This window comes from Anthonomus grandis, chromosome 22 (assembly GCF_022605725.1).
Source record: "Anthonomus grandis grandis chromosome 22, icAntGran1.3, whole genome shotgun sequence".
In the NCBI taxonomy this organism is placed as follows: domain Eukaryota; kingdom Metazoa; phylum Arthropoda; class Insecta; order Coleoptera; family Curculionidae; genus Anthonomus; species Anthonomus grandis.
The window spans coordinates 21,733,186-21,754,630 of NC_065567.1; the positions used below are offsets into that span (position 1 = coordinate 21,733,186).

At 32.6% G+C, this 21,445-nt stretch overlaps 1 protein-coding gene across 8 annotated transcripts in view; it reads right to left on the reverse strand.

Moving 5' to 3' along the window:
* Window positions 1–14,616, reverse strand: part of LOC126748398 (endophilin-A) — a 52,656-nt gene extending 38,040 nt beyond the window's left edge. For 7 of the 8 annotated variants that reach the window (XM_050457618.1, XM_050457617.1, XM_050457621.1 and 4 more), the window contains exon 1: window positions 14,465–14,616. The gene's annotated coding sequence lies outside the window, so the exon portion shown is untranslated. The remainder of the gene's footprint in view (window positions 1–14,464) is intronic. The other variant, XM_050457615.1, reaches the window with a different exon arrangement.
* Window positions 14,617–21,445: the final 6,829 nt, after the last annotated feature.

Below are 21,445 nucleotides of genomic sequence, written 5' to 3' on the forward strand. Positions count from 1 at the left end.
AAGACCGTTGAACTGGAAATGCCAACGTCAAGTTTATAAATCAAAAATTATTCAACGGGGACCATTTTATCTATACAAATGTACTATAAAGGACCACCTTAAAATTTGCCATTAATGTTTCTACGTTGGTATTTTTTTAACGTTTCAAGTTTACGAACAGTGGACGTCAAATAACCGTTGAACTGGAAATGCCAATGTAAAGTTTATAAATCGGTAATTACTCAATGGGCACCATTTCATTTGTACACATTTTCTATAAATCCATAACCTCAAAATTTGTCATTAATGACTCGTCTGCAATTTCAATTTTTTTAATGTTGGTATCACTGTAGGGCGAGTTTAATAAATACAAAATGATTGAAAAGTAAATGTACGTAAACTTTGTTGGACGCCAAACGACCGTTGAACTGAAAAAGCCAACGTCAAGTTTGTAAATCGGAAATTATTCAATTGGCACCATTTTAGTTTTACACATTTTCTATAAAACAAAACCTCAACATTTATAAATAACCTTTCGCTTGCGGTGAAATTTGCATTTTCAATAATTTTTTTCAATGTTGGTACCACTGTAAAGCAAGTTTAGTAAATAGAGAATCATTCAAAGGTAAATAAAGTCTACGAACGTCAGACGTCAAAAGACCATTGAACCGCAAATGCCAACGTCAAGTTTATAAATCGGAAATTATTTAACGAGGACCATTTCATTTGTACACATTTTTTATAAAACATAACTTTAAGATTACCAATAATTTCTCGTTTGCAGTGCAGTTTAATAAAGAAAAAATAATTCAAAAGTAAATAAAGTTTACGAACGTCGGACGTCAAATGACTGACGCTGAACTGGAAATTCCAACGTCAAGTTTAAAAATCAAAGATTATTCAATGCAAATAATTTTGTTTTCAATGTTGATTCCACTATAAGACGAACTAAATAAATAACTTAACAAAGGAAATTAAACTTCCGAACGTCGGACGTCAAATGATCGTTGAACTGGAAATGCGAACGTCAAGTTTATAAATCAGAAATTATTCAACGAGGAATATTTCATCTATACAACACAATCTCAAAATTTGTAATTAATGTCTCGTTTGCTGTGCAGGTTGTAATTTCAATACTTTTTTTTCAATGTTTATTCCAGTGTAAGCCGAGCTTAATAAATAACTTAACAAAGGAAATTAAGTTTCCGAACCTCGGACGTCAAATGATCGTTGCACTGGAAATGCGAACGTCAAATTTATAAATCAGAAATTATTCAACGGGGACCATTTTATCTGTACACTTTTCTATGAAACATAACCTCAAAATTTATCATTAATGTCTGATTTACTGTGCAGTTTGAATTTCAATACTATTTTTTTAACGTTGGTACCACTGTAAGGAAATGAAGTTTACGAATGTCTGGACGTCAAAATCGAGACGTGTAAACGTCAAGTTTATAAATTAAAAAAGTACTCAACGGGCACCATTTTATTTCTAGACATTTTCTATAAAACGTAACCTCAAAATTTGTAATTAATGTCTCGTGTGCTGTGCAGGTTGTAATTTCAATAATGTTTTTTTAATGTTCATTCCAGTATAAGCCGAGCTTAATAAATAACTTAACAAAGGAAATTAGGTTAATGACCGTCGGACGTCAAATGACCGTTAAACTGGAAATGCCAACGTCAAGATTATAAATCAAAGATTATTCAATGCAAATAATTTTGTTTTTAATGTTGATTCCACTATAAGGCGAACTGAATAAATAACTTAACATAGGAAATTAAGTTTCCGAACGTCGGACGTCAAATGATCGTTGAACTGGAAATGTGCACGCCAAGTTTATAAATCAGAAATTATTCAACGGGAACCATTTTATCTGTACACTTTTCTATGAAACATCAAAATTTATCATTAACGACTGATTTACTGTGCAGTTTGAATTTTAATACTATTTTTTTTACGTTGGTACCATTGTAGGGAAATGAAGTTTACGAATGTCTGGACGTCAAAATCGGGACGTGTGAACGTCAAGTTTATAAGTCAAAAAGTACTCAACGGGCACCATTTTATTATAAAACGTAACCTCAAAATTTGTAATTAATGTCCCGTTTGCTGTACAGGTTGTAATTTCAATACTTTTTTTTCCAATGTTTATTCCAGTGTAAGCCGAGCTTAATTAATAACTTAACAAAAGAAATTAGGTTAATGACCGTCGGACGTCAAATGACCGTTAAACTGGAAATGCCAACGTCAAGATTATAAATCAGAAATTATTCAAAGGAGATCATTTTATTCGTACAGTTTCTATAAAACGCAACCTCAAAATTTGTCATTAATGTTTCGTTGCCTGAGCGGTTTATAATTTGAATATTTTTTTTATTTTACCACTATAATGCGAGGTTATTAAATAGAAAATTATTCAAAAGTAATGTATGTTTACGAACAAGTCAAGTGATTGTTGAAGTGAACCTGCTACCGTCCAAGTTTATAAATCGGAAATAATTCAACGGAGACGGTTTTTTATTTAAACGGACGGTCATAAATTGTTCCAACTAAATATACAGACAGGAAAGGAAAACAACGAAATACTTAACTACATAAATGGCAGGATTTTAAAAAGTTCGTTCCAACATGTGGTAAAAACAACATGGGAAAATCGTAAAATTTCTACGCTTTCCCTGTATGCCAGCAGGTTTTTGCAGTAAAACTTTATTTTCTCTTAATCTCGTTCCGCTTTAACTAAACGGAAAATTTCAGCTGTGAATAGTTTCAGCTCCCACCACCTTCTTGTCATGTCCATGGACAACAAAAAAATAAATAAAATCCAATGACCTGGATAGCCATTAGTCGCTCGACCAATTCAGTTTTCTCCATGAGTTGCATTCAGAAATTGATCGACAGTAGTAAGGTGCATTGAAAGCTTTAAAAGACTTCACTCTGTTAATAAATCTTATACCTAAACGTTTAAATTTCCACTAACCACCTAATGATGTAATTGACGTAATAAAATGATTAAGGGCGTGTAAAGCCCCACTAAATATCAATTATACGCTAAAATTCCTTGTCAGATGCTCACTAATTACAGTGGCTACATAATTTGTTAGCCGATAAAATGCTTTTCGAGCTCACTAGCTGCCATTATGTACTATTTTCCCTTAGTTTTCAAATTAAATCGCACTATAAAGCAACTAGAGGCTTCTCGTTTAATTTCAGACAATTAAAACAAAAAAACTGAAAATTACTCCAGAAAAATCAACTGGAAATCGACGATGTGTGCCCGCAATTCCTCTTTTCGCAGCAATATCGCGGAGTGAATTTAAAAATTAAATTACGTATACGCTATACACCAAACCGACAATAGGTGGTTTCGGACGCATTATGCGCCTTATATATTTTCAATTAATTTCCCCTGCGGAATCTAAGCAAACCATTTAAAATTATGCGGTTAGTTCTAATAGATTATTAGATATTATATTATTAATTAGAATTTTAATTTGTCTTGCGGCCATTAACCAAATTTGTTGGGCGCCAAAAGTGTTTTCCTAGAATAATATTTTTATGTAATTTATTAATAAAAGTTATATAAAAAGTGCGTACTGTAGTTTCTAAAAGTAAAAATGTCCTAAACTGCTCCTATTTAAATAGAAAAATTGTGATAATGGAAAGAATTTAAGTGCTATTCACAGTAAAACTAAGACTCTATATAAAATCCTCACAAAAAAAAAACTAGAACTTCTATATATGTTCTTGTAATGCTTCCGACACTCCATTATTCCATTTTTGGCTTCTCTCGCGACCTAAATGCATTTCATACACTAAAAATGATTTTCTCTTATTCCCAAAAGTAGAGTACGCTGCTGAACAAAGACAACGGGCCAAATATTGATTTTAGTTAGTGGATTCAACTGTTACTCCAGAGATACATGCTCTAACCTCTATTAGGATATCAACCAACACTAGGCTGACGTTCGGAGAAAAATGGATAGAGATGCAACTATTGCAATTTTTCGTAAATATTCTATAAAATTTATTAATTAACGCAGTGAATAGAAAGATTTATTTCAATTTTCTGGTTCATGGAGATATAATTGTTTGTTTTCAAAACACAGCTCGTTGGGTAAGAATTAATTTTTTATTAGGTAAACACAAACTGGATAAATTCGCCAATTTTACGCATGTTCCAGTTAAAAGTTAATCAATATAATCATGTTCGCCTCCCTTTTCCAGCTATTTATATTTGCCTTTCATATTGCTCTTTTAATTAAATTATTATTGTATCCGAGATTTATTCTCATTCTCATTTCATGGCATTCAACCTACAATTATTTGGCTGCTAATAAATGAAATATATTTTAATTATCTCCAAATTTATATTACCTCTAGGGTCTACATACACGTTTTTAATTAAAAAAAATTACAAGGAGCAAAGTTATGATGGGCGTGATGAGGTTGCCAAATATGCTCTGTATCGTTCGAACTTTTATTCTATTAAGGATTTTTTGGTTTATTAAGAAACTTTGGGAAAAAAGAGAGATATTTTTATAGTGCTATTATTGGTTTGTAAGGGATGTTAATATGTACTAATATAGCACACCCCATATATGGCGTAATTAAATTTCATATCCTGGATGATGGAATTTCTGAGGGTGGAATTTAATTTAAAAATTTGCTTGCAATCAATTTAATTTGCAAGAGTTTGACACATAAAGTAAGGAGCATTCTTCACGTAATTTTTACTAAATATTTTTGAATCAAAAAATAGTATACTTCAGTAACTTTTCTAAAACTTTCTTTAAAATCCTTATGTAAATTAGAGCAAATTAGATCCATAGTCCCTGTATGGATGTCATTCGTAAAAATTTAATAAAACCTTTTACACTAAAAATCGCTCCTTTGTGTTCAAAAAATGTGTACAAAATTCGATAAAAATGTCAAGAAACAATAAGAAAACTACGATAAATTTTTTTTTCACCTTGACAAGTTGATATTAACTTCGCCTAACAAAAAGAAAAATATATGACAAACACAGACCTTATCTATAGTACCAAAACAATTACAAATACAAAAACTGACTCAAGAAGATAATTAACACTTTTATTCAAGTCAATTGGAAACAATATATTTCATTCAGTAATAATTGATTCCCAATCCGAAATTGGCTACTTTACCTTAGTGCATTAATTTTGTTCCCACAATGGGATGCTTATAGAGAAATAATTGGATGATAATGGGTAATATGGGAGTATTAATCCCTGGCTAATATTACATATTATTATAACATTATTAGCCGAAGGTCAAGTATGTTCGATCATATTTGAATGTTTATACTAGGAGATGACATTGATATATTGCAATGTTAAGGGCAGTTAATTAAACAAATTTCTTACTTGAAATGCAATAAAAATCGCATATAAATGGCGTCAATCAACGGTGGCTGATACGGCCGCTGACTTCCGTTAAAAACAATATTTATCTGTCCAATTACAATGATTTGTCTGCTGTGCGATTTGTTTCAGCTTAATATTATAAATTATTACAGATGTCTTTATATTATTTTGATACACATCCGGCAATGCATTTAACAGTTTTATTCACTAGTGCGGAGAAGCCGCACTTTGAACACTGATCCCGTTCAGCAGATGTGATGTAATGCGATTCTTGGCACTCATGTTCAACCCAAAATCTCCTATAAAGTGGAATAATGAAAGAAAAAATTGATTCAAAGAACTGGATAAAGTACAGCGTAATAGAAAGCCCCTGGAGCATGTAAATGAAAAATCGGAATAGATAAAGTAGGTATTAACTTACTCAGAGCTCACATAAAAACAGCCAAAATCAATCACCTCTGTTGAAAAACTGTTCGCAAATTGTTGAGGCCATTATTTAATTTTCGCGATGGGACATAAATGCAACTGAATTGAAACCGTGTGTGTTTTATTGATACAATTATACGTAATTCTCTCAAAATAAATGCTACACAAAAGGTGTTTATATTAGTCAAAATAATGACCGACTGTATGAAGGAAATTTCCAGTATGACCGACAACTAAGAACCAGGGTGGGTGATTTATTTTATTGAAACATGCAAAAAGAGAATCTATTTTGCTTCAATTGACAATATTCCAATTTGATTTTACATATTAATCCTTAAAGGATTTTCTCAATGGTTAATCAAAGCGGTTTCTGGAAAGCCAATAGAAATTTTCAGAGGAAGCTTTTGAAAGAAATTATAAGTTCAACTTAAAGGTTTACAATGCTCGATATAAGTATTGTGAATATTGCAGTAACCTACTGGTTTGAATGAAGAATTTATAAATCAGATTTGTTCTGAAATTGACACATGATTGAACTGGCAAATTGAATATATACAGTATTGTGCATAAATATAGCAACAAGCGATGTTTTCAAAAACATTATTTATTCCATATTATTTCTTTACTTTTAAGTACACGCCTCTGTATTATTTATAAATATACCGAGATATCATAAGAATGCCAATGCCGAGTAAGGAACTTCATGTTTGTTTATTTAGACAATGTGCATAAATATAGCAACATTGTTGTTTCGCATTTATTTTATCAGTTAAATATCGATTTACCTGCTGTAAAGTTTTAATTTTTATCTCAGAATTAACTTAAAATGGGTCGCTCAAAAACCGTCTCTGGTGATGTAAGAAAAATTATTGTGGAGCATTACGAAAATGGTGTCAGGCAGAGTGACATTGCAAGAAGCTTACGGCTTCACAGGTCAATCGTATCCAGAGTTTGCAAAAAATTTCGGCTTACTGGAACAGCTGCACCGGCGCCCATTCCTGGTAGACCCAGAAAAACAAATTTGAGGATGGATAGGCAGCTGCTACGAATTTCCAAAAAAAATCCTTTTTTCTCTTCTTCCCAAATTTTGGCAAAATTAAAAGAGGGTGGAGGAGTAAACCTCAGTTCCAGTACCGTAAGGAAAAGACTACTTGATGCCAACTTACCTGCTCGTCGCCCCGCCAAATAACCGTTACTCTCAAAGAAGAACGTCAAGGCTCGTTTTCACTTTACCCAATCTCATATCCACTGGTCTGTAGCTGATTGGAAGAAAGTCGTATTTAGTGATGAATCTAAACATAATTTATTCAGGACTGATGGAGTGATGTACGTCAGACGCCCCAGTGAACAAAGATTAAACAAAAAGTACATTTGCCCCACAGTTAGACATGAAGGGGGAAATATTCTTGTATGGGGATGTTTCTCGGCTCGTGGCATGGGACCCATAGTAAGAATAGTGGGCAAAATGGATCGTTTCATGTACAAAGACTTTCTGCAAACACATTTAGTGCCATATATGGATGAAGTCATGTCACTAACAGCCATATTTCAGCATGACAACGATCCAAAACATGCTTCTCAATTTGTTAAGAGGTGGCTATCCGATGAAAAAATAAATGGTCTGGCCATCTTAATCACCAGACCTAAACCCTATAGAGAATTTATGGCATTACATTAACATCAAAATCAGGCACCTAACATGCTCTAATACAAATATTCTCTTTGAAATAGTGGAAAAGGCTTGGAAAGAAGTGAACAATGACTATATTATGAAATTAATTGAGTCCATGCCAAGACGATGTGCAGATGTTATAAAGGAGAAGGGGTACTACACGAAATATTGAATTGATTTTAATTTAGTTGGGTTATATTTTTTTTAGAATCAAAATTATTTTTTGGTGCTATATTTTTGAATAATAAATTTGCAACGACACAATTACAATTGGTCCTTAATGACTAATAAGCACAGTAAGTAAGCACTACATATTACAAAATTTAAAAAAATAGATTCTTTGCCCCCCAGATAACAAATTAGGTAACTTAAAAAAAAAAAACTCAAAAATATTCTACATTAGATATATATTTTTTTTAAATTTCCCAAATGTTTCGTAAAATATGTCAATATGAAATAGTAGGTTGGCGGCACTGGACATTCGAAAAGTTGTCGACTTTTTACTTAAATTGGTATTTGTTTGTTTTATATAAAAGTTCCTAAATCTCTATTGTTATGAATATTTACCGTTAACAGCAGTTTTTCCAAAAGAAATGAACAATCTATATTATTATGAAGGAACCTATGTGTAAACAACAAGCAGGCCACAGTAGTTCTTCTGGAAGTAAGTTTTTTTTAATTAAATTCTGCCAAAAGGTTTTCATAAGATATATCCATCAGATACACACCATGTTTTTTATAGTACAAATACCGCAAAAACCTTTTTTGAACTTTTTCCAACATTTGTTCGTAAACCGAATGGAATGGACACCAAACAAATAAGGCATATTCCAATATGCTGCGAACATAGACATTATAGAGAGTAGTTATGGTACTTGTACTAGAAAATAGGTTATTATAGGAAAGTGAAGCTAATGCTTATTATAAAGCAAATACATGTGCATCATACTAATAGTTCTGCAAATTCACTAATATAGTTGAGATCTGCTAATATATACGATGAGGAAAGAGATTTTTATCAGGTATCAAAAATTGTTGTAAAAAAATAATTAAAACCAAATTACTGGATTTGGAATGAGTATCGGTTTTTGAAATGTATTTAAGTTTAATTTTTTTAATGTAACTAAATAATGAATTTTTCCTGTTTAAGGGAAAGGTATTTATCATTGAACTATGCCTCAACTCTAGTAAGGCTAATATATGATATTTTTGATCCAGTGAAAAATGCCCAATTAGAGCGAGAATGTGAATTTAGCAGAAAGTATTGATTTGAAAAAATCCAATTATAGACTTGACCCCATTGGTATACTCAAACAAAATTATTGTATATCAAGATCATTAAACCATAAGTTTACAATCACCAAATAAAACAAGTGTGCCTTTACCTAGAACAACAATTACACGGGAGTGATGTAACTTCAGCATAATATAAAGACATTTATCATACAATGCAAATGCAATATACTGTTATATTATACATATTAAGTGACAAAAGTTAATTCCATACATAAACTTATATAACTAGATGTTATGGCTAACTGGGTGAATTGACGTCATATGATATAAAAAAAATTGTAAGATCAATTGCTAGCTAACAGAGCTGTAATGGGTTATTTATTATTCCTTTGCAAGGGATATCAGGGTATTATGAGTAATAAAGTTGTTTACCTATGGTGACACTAAAGCATTATGAGTTGCAAAAGAGATTATATTATATTATACATAAAATGAAATACCATGGAACATATTAAATAGTTAAGGGTAAATCCATATTGTCTTTTGAACGAATGAGTGAAAAACTGTTTTAGTCAATTAAATATTATCTCACTACAAAATGTCTCAGTACCTCGGGGAATTTTATTTTTATTCCTCAAATACTTAGATAATTACAATAGTAAGGTTATTATGTATTTGCATAATTAAAGTAGATATCTCATTTATTCTGTTAACCTTATTCAGTAACTTCAACAGACACTACTTAGGTATTGTAGTAATTTATAGAACTGTATTTATATATTCCAGAGTTCCTTATATTCTACTCTACTAATAGTAGTTAGTTACCAATTTTAAAACCAATTCCAAATTTTCATTAATAAATGAAAAGATTTTTTTTTAAATATCTAACAGAAATTAAGTCAAATGCCTTAGGTTCGGGTGATTTAAATATTGAAATACTGTGTTTATGGTGTGATATTTAGTTAACAAGAAATACATTATTCTCAGATATATCAGATCATTATGGTCAGAAACTCCATATAGAAATACCTAAAGAGAGTAAAAAGCCAGTATTTATAAAGAAACGTTCATACACAGAAAACAACATTAAGAAGTTTAATGATCTTTTAACACATGAATCCTGGGAAGATGTATTTAACTGCACTAAAGTCGATCTAAAATATGATTGCTTTTATAATATTTTCTATTACTATTTTAATGTAACATTTCCTCTAAGTAGCCACAGAATAAAGGATCCTGATAAAAAATGGGTAAACTCTGAAATTAAAAATTATTCTAGTCATATTAAAGATCTGTATGTATGATACAAGGAAACAAATAGTGAGGCAGCTTATAATCAATATAAAAAAGAAAAAAAAGAATATAAAAAATGTATTTCTAACTATAAAACTTCTTTAAATGAAACCAAGATTATCTGTTCAAATAATAAAACTAAAACTGCTTCGACTATTTTCAATCAATGCTCAAATAAGTCAAAGTCATCTAAACTTGTCACCCTAAATTCTAGCAATAATGAAATTATTGAAAATTTGGATGAGATAGCCAACATATTTTTGAAGAAATTTAATGCTTCATCTCTTACTCCTTCATTTTCTGGTCAATTGCCTAAAGGAAGTCACATCCGCACTATTTTCCTCTTTCCCACAGATTTAAAGGAAGTTCAGCATATTCTATCGGCCTTGCCAAATAAATACTCTGCTGGTCTTGATGAAATACCAATGAACATACTCAAAAAAGTTAGTCACCATATAAATGTGCCTCTAGCTCACATAATAAATGCCTGTCTGCACAGGGGAATCTTTCTATCTAAACTAAAAAAGGCGAAAGTTCTTCCAATTTTTAAAAATAAGGGTGATGAGCAGGATGTAGAAAACTATTGACCAATATCTCTCCTTTCTTCAATATTAAAAATCTTTGAGCAAGTCATTTATATCTGTATTATGAACTTTTTAAAAAGGCAAACTATTCTTTCACATAGCCAGTCTGGTTTTAGGCCCAATCATTCAACCCAGTTGGCAGTTTTCAAGCTTATATCCTTTGTGATTGAAAATGTTGACAAAAAAGAAAAAGTTGCCAGACTCTTTTTCGATTTATCAAAAGTATTCGACACAATCAACCATGGTCTACTGCTGTCAATCCTTGAAAATTGTGGACTGAGGGGAAACTGTGCCAGACTTATAGCCTCTTATTTAGATCAGAGGGAACAAACAGTTTGCCTTGGCTCTGGTAATGGTACATATGTTTACTCAGCGTCATCCTTGGTGGTACAGGGAGTGCCTCAGGGTTCAATTCTAGGCCCAGTACTATTCATATTATATGTAAATGGTCTCAGTGAGTGTTTTCCAGGGTGTTTTATCAACCAATATGCTGATGACACTTCCATCTGATTGAAGAACTATCTGTCAGAGCTTCTCAGGTGGTAGAGAGGATGCAGGAGTGGTGTGACAATCATGCTCTGAATGCTGATAAAACCGGGCTACTGACATTCTCCAGAACTTTACCTCAAAATTCCCTTCTAGTAAAGTTTGAAAAAAAGTCTCTTCGAGAGGTAGCTTCCTTAAACTTCCTTGGTATACAAATTGACTCCTGTCTCACATGGGTCCCACACATAGACACTCTTAGCAAAAAACTAAATAGTTTCTGCCCGTTAATAAAGCGTCTTCGAGAAGAGCTTTCCCTAAATTGTCTGAAGCAACTTTACTATGCATCGGTCCAATCTCTAATCACTTATAGTGTGATGTTTTGGGGATCTTCAACTGACGCCGTGTCAGTCTTTATAGCACAAAAACGCATCATAAGATGCATGCTCAGACTCACACCACAAATGTCTTGTAGGACTTATTTTACTAAGCTTGGTCTACTTACCGTTCCAGCTCTGTACATTCTTATGTTAGCTATTTTTGCAAAGAAACACCTGCATCTTTTTCAAACTAATGAAGATCATTATGCTGAGGGTATGTCTATTGTGACAAGGGGGAGAGCTGAACTGAGTGTCACAACTCATCACTCTGACTTTTTTTCAAAGATCTCCTGCCTTTGATGCTATTAAAACATATAATAGATTACCTCTCGCCCTAAGGCAAGAGAAAAATATCATGAAGTTTAGGAAAGACACTGCAAGGTATCTGTTGGGCAAGTGTATCTATAATTTCGATTTACAATTTTAAATGTGTATTATGATTAATATTAAGGGTCTGTTTACTAATTTATTTTATCTTCATAATGTATCATACTTGAGATACAAGTGGTAAGGTAATGCACCCATTATTATGTCCAACATTATCTTTTTGTTCTTACTATTTTTATTAGCAGTATGTACTGTGTAGATGTTATCAAATTTTAATTTTGTTTGTTTTGTGACGTTGCTATTGTCTATTTTAATTAGATCTTGAAAGCAATAAAGAAATTATTATTATTATTATTATGATGTCCTCTTATATTACCCAATCTGGCATGTACATATCATAAATACTTGTTTTTTGAATTAAGTATTCCCCCAAAAATCGAAAAATTCAGTAGTCACATATATTCAGATATAAGGCCCATTTTTATAATGTCACCATTATCCAAGGTTATAGGAAAAATTATGTGTAAATAAATTACAGAACATTTTAATGAATATTGTATCCTACCGGACAGTTAGGATTTTGTTCTGGATATGGTAGTAGATGCTATTCTTAGAGAGATTTACTTGGTAAGGTCTCAAGTTTGATTTTGCTGGATTGCTCCAAGGCCTTTGATAAAATAAATCATAAACTGATGTGCTATAAATTATACTATATTGGTTTTTCTAGAATGAACATTAATATTTAAAAAACTGAACTCAATATGTAAAAACAAATACAGGTGTTTCAGAAAAAGATAAAATATGTACCGCAGGTCCCTGTCCTAATATTTTAATAAGTGAGGATCTGCAATTACTAATAAATATTTGTAGAAAATATAATCTTTCAATTAATTCAGCAATGTCCCAAACTATGCTATGGTACAAATACAAAACAATTGGAAGACCTAATAAATGTTTCATTTCTCACTAGTAAAGCTTACTTAATCAGCATTTATGTAAGTATTCTTTACATTTTACACTTTAATCTAGTTTTGTTGTAACTGATTGTAATGCCATTGTGGCTTATATTATGTGTTGTCTACAACTTCTATGTTCATATTGACAATAAAGCATTTTTTGAATTTTAGTTTGAATTAATGATGAATGGCTGCCTGCAGTGCAACCTGCTTGAAATCTAGATTTAATTATAATATTAAATATTTTTATAGGAATATACAATCCAACAAATTGAAAATTATGTTGATTGATTATTTAGTTTTACCCGCCTTTAACTTTTGTGACATAATTTATAGCCCATGCTTAACTAAAAACATAAATAACCATATAAAAAGGATGCAAAAATTCTGTCTTAGGTACATATATGGTATATGAAAATTTAGCTCCATTAAATTCTGCCAATTGGTTAAATAGGAAGCATAGCGGTTGTTTATTCCAATCAATAATGATTAATCGAGAGCTTCCATACCTGTACAAAAAAATCAAATTTAAAACAAATATCCACTACCTGAACTCAAGGTGTTGAGTGTTAATTTCTCCACCTTTCTTCTGTACCTCAGTGTTCCAGTGGTCATTTACTTATAATTTCTTTGACTTATATAATGGCATACCTGCACAAATAAAAGACCTTATGCTTTTTTATTTCCTACAAACAGTTTCTTTTAAAGGGTAGATTTAGGTAATCATTAATGTGGACAATTTTAATTCAATATGTTTTTTTTCTTTTTTTGTCTTAAGGGCCATGGTAGTATGATACTCCTATCAACTTTACTGCCTTATGGTTAAAATTGTAAGATTCTTGTTAGACATTTCTTTTTATTTTCTTCTAATATATAATATCTAATGTACCATACCATTTTTTGGAAAATTATTTAGAAAAATATCTAGCATTACAAATAAATGAATATTATTATTATTGTTATTAATACCTTCTAAATCAAATTAATTCAATTAAAGTTTACAATAGAGAGAGCATACTCATACAGCACTAAACATATGAAAATTTCATAAAACTATTTGAACTTTAAGTCTCGGAAGTTTGTTTCAGCTGCGCAAACCTAATATGAATTTATGGTCGACATTTGCTCTCTGAGAATTAGGAGTAACCCAAATTAGGCTGAATTTTATTAGCTTGATTAAGCAATTTAGAACACATATTAAAAAAAAATGAATAAAACATATTCATTAGTCACATTTATTGTCTAGTAATTTTTTTCATTTTATACACTTTACTTGGAAAAACCTTAGATGGAGGCAAGGCCATCAAGATGAATAAAATTCAAAAATCAATACCTGCTGCTAGGTTCTTCTATTCTAGAATTAACTAACTGTTATGAGTGATGTCATAAAAAAATAAATTAAGCAATTTTTTATATAAACCTTATCAAAAATAAGGAATTATTTATTGCCTGAAGTTTTTATTTATGAAATTCAAATAATGATAATACAGTTTTGGTCTATCAATGATATCACAGAGAAAGTGTTTATGTAAGGAGTTTCTTGGCAAAACGAGGTATCGCTAATTGGCACCGGAGATGTGGGGTATTGACACGAAATTAAGTTAATACTTTTAAGCCCTTACAATTGGTTCAAAGTACTTTTAAAAAAAAAAACATATACACAAGACAGGTTCAAAAAAAAAACTCCCCCAGAGAGATATTAAGACATTTGTACTTTACACATAAAAAACAACTTACCGAAGTAAAAAATCTCTCGCCAAGTACTTTGGCGCCCTGGAAAGTTTCAAAAAATCGTCCGTTAATGTATTTCGTTTTTGGAAAATTTTGGATACAACCCACTAGCAACAAATAAACAACTGACTGAATTTTTCTTGTCAATTTTGACATTTCTCACTCTCACACTTCGTGTCTACCGGAATCTGCACAGGAGGACACTTATGGCCTTAGCTACTACAAAGTGACGTCATTTTGCAATGCGTTACTTCGCGTAAGTGTGCGACCCACTTTAATAGGCAGATAAAGTAACGCCAACACGTAAGGTACGGTTTCGTTGGTGCGGCTCGCGATTGAATCGCAGTAGCGACTGCGACTACAGTCGCGACACTGGTTTTATACAATTTATGCATATATGTACGTCAAGTCGCAATCACAAGCTACGTTTACAACGCGCGGATCTATTAGGTCCAAATGATAGATATTACACGGAGTGTCGTAATTTTGCGTTGGCATCAATAAGACGAGAAGAAGCTCTCCAAGCTTACAAATCTTGCAAGCTTGGAGAATGACAAAACTGGTAAAAAACTTTGGAAAGGTCTAGAAACTTTAAATATTAAAACAACCAAGAATAATAACGAGCTGCCGTTTAATACATCAATTCATTCATAAGAAATAAAAACCTATCTGTGAGAGTTATCACTAATGCTTTTGAAGGGTCATCACATCGCTATCACCGAAATCACTTTGTGATATTTTATCATTATATATATCTACCACTCACTCTGCCTTAAAAATAGTATCAAAAACTATACCTTGTATGGATATAACATGGAATAGTGGACCTCTGGAACACAACAAAACTTTTTTAGGCCAAACTCAGTCGGAGTCCATTTTGCTTAAGCCCTTTTAAATATTCAGTCAGTCAGAAATAAATCTGACGAACTCTCTTTATTTTTAGCATGTGAAGATAACCCTGTCATTGTTGTTTTGACTGAACATTGGCTCAAACAGGGTGAACCTTTTTTTTATAGAAAGTTATGCTCTTGCATCCATCTATTCCCGTACCCAGTATAATCATGGTGGAACTTTAATATTAATAGAGAATAAGTTTTTAGAAAGATATAACTTTGTTGATATAACCAAGTTTGAGTATCTCCTGGAAGAAAAAACTTTTGAATTTTGCATTGTTTATTCTAAAGAATTAAATTTGTACATTTTAGGCCTTTACAGGTCACCCTCGAGTAATTTTAGTAGTTTTATTGATAAATTATATAACATTTTAAGCCAAATATCGGTAAATGCATCACTAATATTGACAGGTGACATTAATGTAAATTTTTTAGACTGCAATAACTCTAACAATCATTTGTCGATACATAGAGTGCTGAAATATTTTAATTTAAGTTTGCATGTTGACCAACCTACTCGCATCACTGCTAATTCAGCATCACTTTTAGATTATATTTGCTCTACTCTCTGTGAAACGCAGGTTGCATGTAGAATTGTAAATGCCGGGTTGTCTGATCATGAGGCCGTATTATGTTCCTTTCTTCTAAGTGAAAAAAAGTGTACCTCAAGAAAAAAAAAGTGCGGAAGGTTGTTCACTAGAAAACATTTCTGTAAGTTTAAAGAATGTTGTAATTCAATAGACTGGAATGGTATTATACTTAACAACGGTGATCCTTTTGATAGTTTCCATTCAACTTTAGTGGATGTTTTTGAATCAACTTTCCCCATGGTGACAATTAGGGAAAAAAGGAGAAGACCCTGGTATAGCAGGGGTCTATTAGTTTCTGGTAAAAATCTTAGGTGTTTGCACTCCATAAGAAAGTTTGCCTTGGCCAACTCCAAATTCATATCCTACTTTAATAGATATCGCAAAATTTACCGTGATACAGTGAAATTGGCAAAAAACTTATACTACTCAAGTAAAATAAACCAATCAAGAAATAAGTCTAGAGAGTCTTGGAAAATTGTTAATGACTTACGTGGCGAACATAGGAACCCTTCTGTTTCTAATAGCACGGTGTCGGCCGAAACACTCAATCATTTTTTCCAGGGTGTTGCTTTGGGTCTATCAATATTATTGCCTCAGTCTGTTAGAGATCCGCGCTCATACTCACACAACATTAAGGTGCCTGAAACATTTTTCTTTAGACCAACAGATTCTAGTGAAATAATGGAAGCTCTATCCTCAATGAAAAATAAGAACTCCTCTGGATGGGATGGGCTGTCACTAAAGGTCCTAACAGCGCTACCGCTACCAACCCTTGATTCTTTGGCTGAGGTGTTAAATGTTTCACTTTCAAGTGGGTCCTTTCCACATTTACTCAAGGATGCCTTGATTATACCATTATTTAAGGGTGGAAACTATGATGACCCATCAAATTTCAGACCTATAGCCCTGCTTCCCACGCTTGGCAAGCTTGTAGAAAGATTGGTAAAAACTAGGATGATGGAATTTCTGAAACGGCATAATGTTCTTAACCATCAGCAATTTGGATTCCGGACGAAACTGGGTACATCTGATGCTATTTTCAATTTTTTGGAGAGTCTGTACATGGGGTTGAACGCTGGGGAGAGTTCGGCGGCGGTGTTCTGTGACTTATCTAAGGCGTTTGACTGTGTAAGTCACAGAATACTGCTACAGAAGCTAGAAACCTATGGATTCAGAGGAGTTGCTCTCGACTGGTTTCATTCTTACCTATCTGGAAGAACACAAAGGGTATTCTTTGACAATGATATGTCATCCCGTCTGAATATGGACGCTGGTGTACCCCAGGGTTCTGTTCTTGGACCAATATTGTTCCTGCTATATGTCAATGATATCTCTCAAATTCCAATTAGGGGCAAATTTACTATCTTTGCGGATGATACAACAATACTTTGGCATGACACTGACACCAAGAGGTTAAGGAATATTGTTGATGAAGATTTAATTCTTGTAAAGTCATGGTGTGAATCTAATAGATTAACTTTTAATATTTCTAAAACTAATATTTTAACTTTTAAATGTAACCTTCGAACTGTCACTTTGCAGAATGAAACAATAAGTCCTTCTGAAACATGCAAATTTTTGGGCCTGACGATTGATAAGCAATTAAAATTTGAAAATCATATCTCCTCTTTATTAGGGAAGTTATCATCCAACTGTTATGCTATTAGAGTAATAACACATTCTCTGGGACTTGATGTGGCCAAAATTGCCTACCATGCTCTTATAGAGTCTTATCTGAGATACGGTATTGTGTTTTGGGGTGTGTGCTCTCAGTATTTGTTCAGCTCTCTTTTTATTTTGCAAAAAAGAGCCATACGCTATATGTGTGCAGCTCCCTTTCGTAGCCCCTGTAGGCCATTATTTTTAAAACACTCTGTCCTGACATTGCCATGCCTTTTTATTTTAGAGACTGTTTGTCTTATCCACAAAAAATATCGCCATCAACTTGGCCCCCCCTCCTCGGGTTACAATCTCCGAACAACCTTCTCTTTACCTCTGTTTATCCCAAAAAGTGAGCAGATTAAGTCCTCTTTTGTGTACGGGGGCAGAAGGCTTTTTAACCACCTACCCCTTTATATAAGGCTAATAAACTGTGAAAAACGTTTTAGGAAAAAAAATAAAGAAACTCTTGCTTGCTAAAGCATTTTATTCTGTAGACGAGTTTTTGAATACAATTTTTTGACAGTGAATAGTTTTGCGCAGCGTAATGTGAATCCTTACTACCCTTTCTTTGGGTGTGTTCTATATTCTATGTATGTAAGAATTGTTAAAATTTTCATATTTTTGTAAAAGATTATGTTGTCAACTATCTTTAAGATTTTATATAATGCTTTGTTAACAACAGATGATGTTACGTAACAATAAAGCTATTTTTGACTTTGACTTTGACTTAATATATCTGATCCAAATCAAGTAAATGATTTTTTTGTAAGCGTCTTTAATAAATCTGATAAATGTGTAAACAAAATTAACTTCTACTCCAGTAGTAAATTTACCGAAGATAATTTAAATTTTTATTTTCTAGACCAAAACCCAAAACACTGTCGAAAAAACTATAAAAAATATTAGGTCTAATGCCTCTGGTGTGGATAACATAACTCGATGTATGTTACACTTATATCTCCATAATATTCTGGATCATGTCACTCATATGATAAATTGTTGTTTGGAGGTAGGATATTTTCCCAGGGCCTGGCGTTAGTCGGTGGTACGTCCGATTCCCAAATCCTCCAGTCCTGAAAGTGTTTTGCAAGATTTGCGTCCCATAAGTTTGCTTCCCGTAAGAGCGTTTGTACACATACCGATAATTATCGGATATCGGACACTTTTAAATTACATTGATTTGTTATAGTAGCTTGCACGACCGTTCGATATTATCGGATCTCTCAAAAATTCTCGCCGATATTTTGAATAGTCGGATGGTCCGCTAAATTCCACTACGATTACGCTCGATCTCCACGTGCAAATTGTTTACATTCATTTTGGCTTCCAATAGTCAGCAATTTCTAGCGTATTAAGTGGCAAAAATGAGTGCTGGAGCATTTAATTTTGATACTCTCACATTGATTGAGCTTGTGGAAGGCAGGAGTTGTTTGTTGGACAAATTTGCTGATGGCTATAAAGACAAAATTCTTAAAAGAAATGCTTAGAAGGAAGTGTTTGAATTCTTAGAACCGGATTTTAATGCTATGGACGATAAAGAGCAGAAAAAAATAGGTATGTAAAACAATTATTATTGCAATATAGTACTAGTATATTGTAAAGAAGTCAAAATTTAAGATACATTAAATTTTTGTTAGTTGCCAAGGCCATCCCCTGGGGCTTGCAAAATAGGTAGCGAACATGTTACGAATCTCATTAACACTTCTTCCTCCCTGTTGTACCATCTGTCTCTTTGGTAAATTCTGGAAACCAACGTTAGGACTTAAATGAATGTATCATCAGAAGATAAACCGTCTCTTCTACGCCCAATATTATATAAAATCACACATCCTTTTACAATGGTTTTAGAAAGATCCTTTAATGTGTTCAGTGCTCTATGAAAAACTCCCCATTTGTTAGCAAGTATCCCAAATGCACATTCTACGCAGTGGCGGCTTTTGGGGTAGAGCCACAGTGCCATAAATATAGAAAAAACTCAAGGTGGACAAAAAGTGCGTTCGCGTAAATTTAATAGGAATATTTATGCCAAAAATATTTGGGTGTGCGGGTGTGATACGTCTAATAAGCTATTTTGCTTTATGTGTGTTTTATTTGGAGGAGAGGAATCCTGGTCTGGAAGAGGAACAGTCTGAACAGATGATCTTGTTCACGTATGGGAGAAAATGAAAACACATGAAAAATCCAAGGTACACATGAACAATATTTTCAATTTTTCTATGCTTGCTAATTTAATATAAAAACTCAGTTAAACTCAGCATACCGGAGCCAACTTATTGAAAAAAATAAACAAATTGAAAAAAATAGATATGTGTTAAATCAAATTATAAATTGCATTCGTTTTTGTGGTGCATTTGAGTTGGCTCTCAGAGGCCACAATGAAAAAGAGACATCCGAAAATAAAGGAATATTTCGGGAATTAATTAATTTTAGCTCAGAATTAGACAAAACGCTTAAGGATCATATTCAAAAATCAACAGTTTTTAAAGGGACATCCAAAATAATACAAAATGAGCTTCTAGAGTGTATGTCATGAAGAGGTGACTGAAGAAATAGGGAACTCTCCATTTGTGGCTGTTATCGCCGACGAAACCACTGACGTTGCTTGTGAGTTTCAACTCGTAATTGTTTTTAGATACTTGCATGCTGGTAAGCCTGTTGAAAGATTCTGGAATTTTTACAATCCAAAAGACCATGATGCTGAATCAATCTCCCAGTGCATACTTCAAGTTTTGGACCCTTTACTTAAAGATCACCCCAATAAATTAATTGCGCAAAGTTATGATGGAACATCCGTTATGAGTGGATATTTGAATGGAGTACAAGCAAAAATTAAAGTAAAATACCCTTTGGCTAATTATATTCACTGCTATGCACATCAAGTAAATTTAATAATGGCCACTGCGACTTCCATTAATTCCAAGACTCGAATTTTTTTTGCAAACTTGACTGGGTTATGTTCCTTTTTTTCTGTTTCTCCTCAAAGAACCAAAATATTGGATGAAGTTATTGAGAAAAGATTACCGCGCTCATCTCAAACTCGCTGGAATTTCCAATCAAGAGGAATAAATACTGTTTATGAAAATAGACAAGATTTAATTACTGTAATGGAAATTATCGAAACAACATCACGCGATAACACCTCAGTTAATCAAGCCAGTGGAAATAAGTTGAAATTGCAAAGTAAAAATTTTGTTTTCTGGCTATCAATTTTCCATAAAATTATGCCTCATGTAGAAGTAATTTTTAATCAGTTACAAAAAGAATGTACGGATTCGGTAAAAATAAAACAAGACTTACACAACTTTGAAAGAGCAATACAACTTATTAGGGATAATATGGACCAAATTATTCAGGAAATTGAAATAAATACAACATCACACATTTAATTTCACTGGACACTTAGTGACTACAAATTTATTTGCCCATGAACAATTTTCCGTGTATAGAGAATGTTTTCCAGAAAAGTACCTAGAAGAAACATGTAGAGAATTTTCTTTTTTAAATAAAAATAGGCTTAAAACAGAATTGCAAGTTTTATATGAAAGAGAGGAACTAAACTCAATTTCAGGATCTGGACCTGTGCCACTCTTGGTGTTATTAAACGAAGACTGCTTAAAATGTACCTTTGAGGAGACCATACAATTATTAAGTGCCCTGGTAACCATGCCTATGACGACATCGGAAGCAGAAAGGTGTTTTTCAATGTTAAAAAGAATTAAAACTTTTCTTAGAAACACAATGAAAGAGGAAAGACTCAGTGCGCTAGGTACGTTATCCGCAGAGAAGCAATTTGTTAATTTAATTAAGGACTTTAATAATAAATTAATCGACAGATTTGCTAA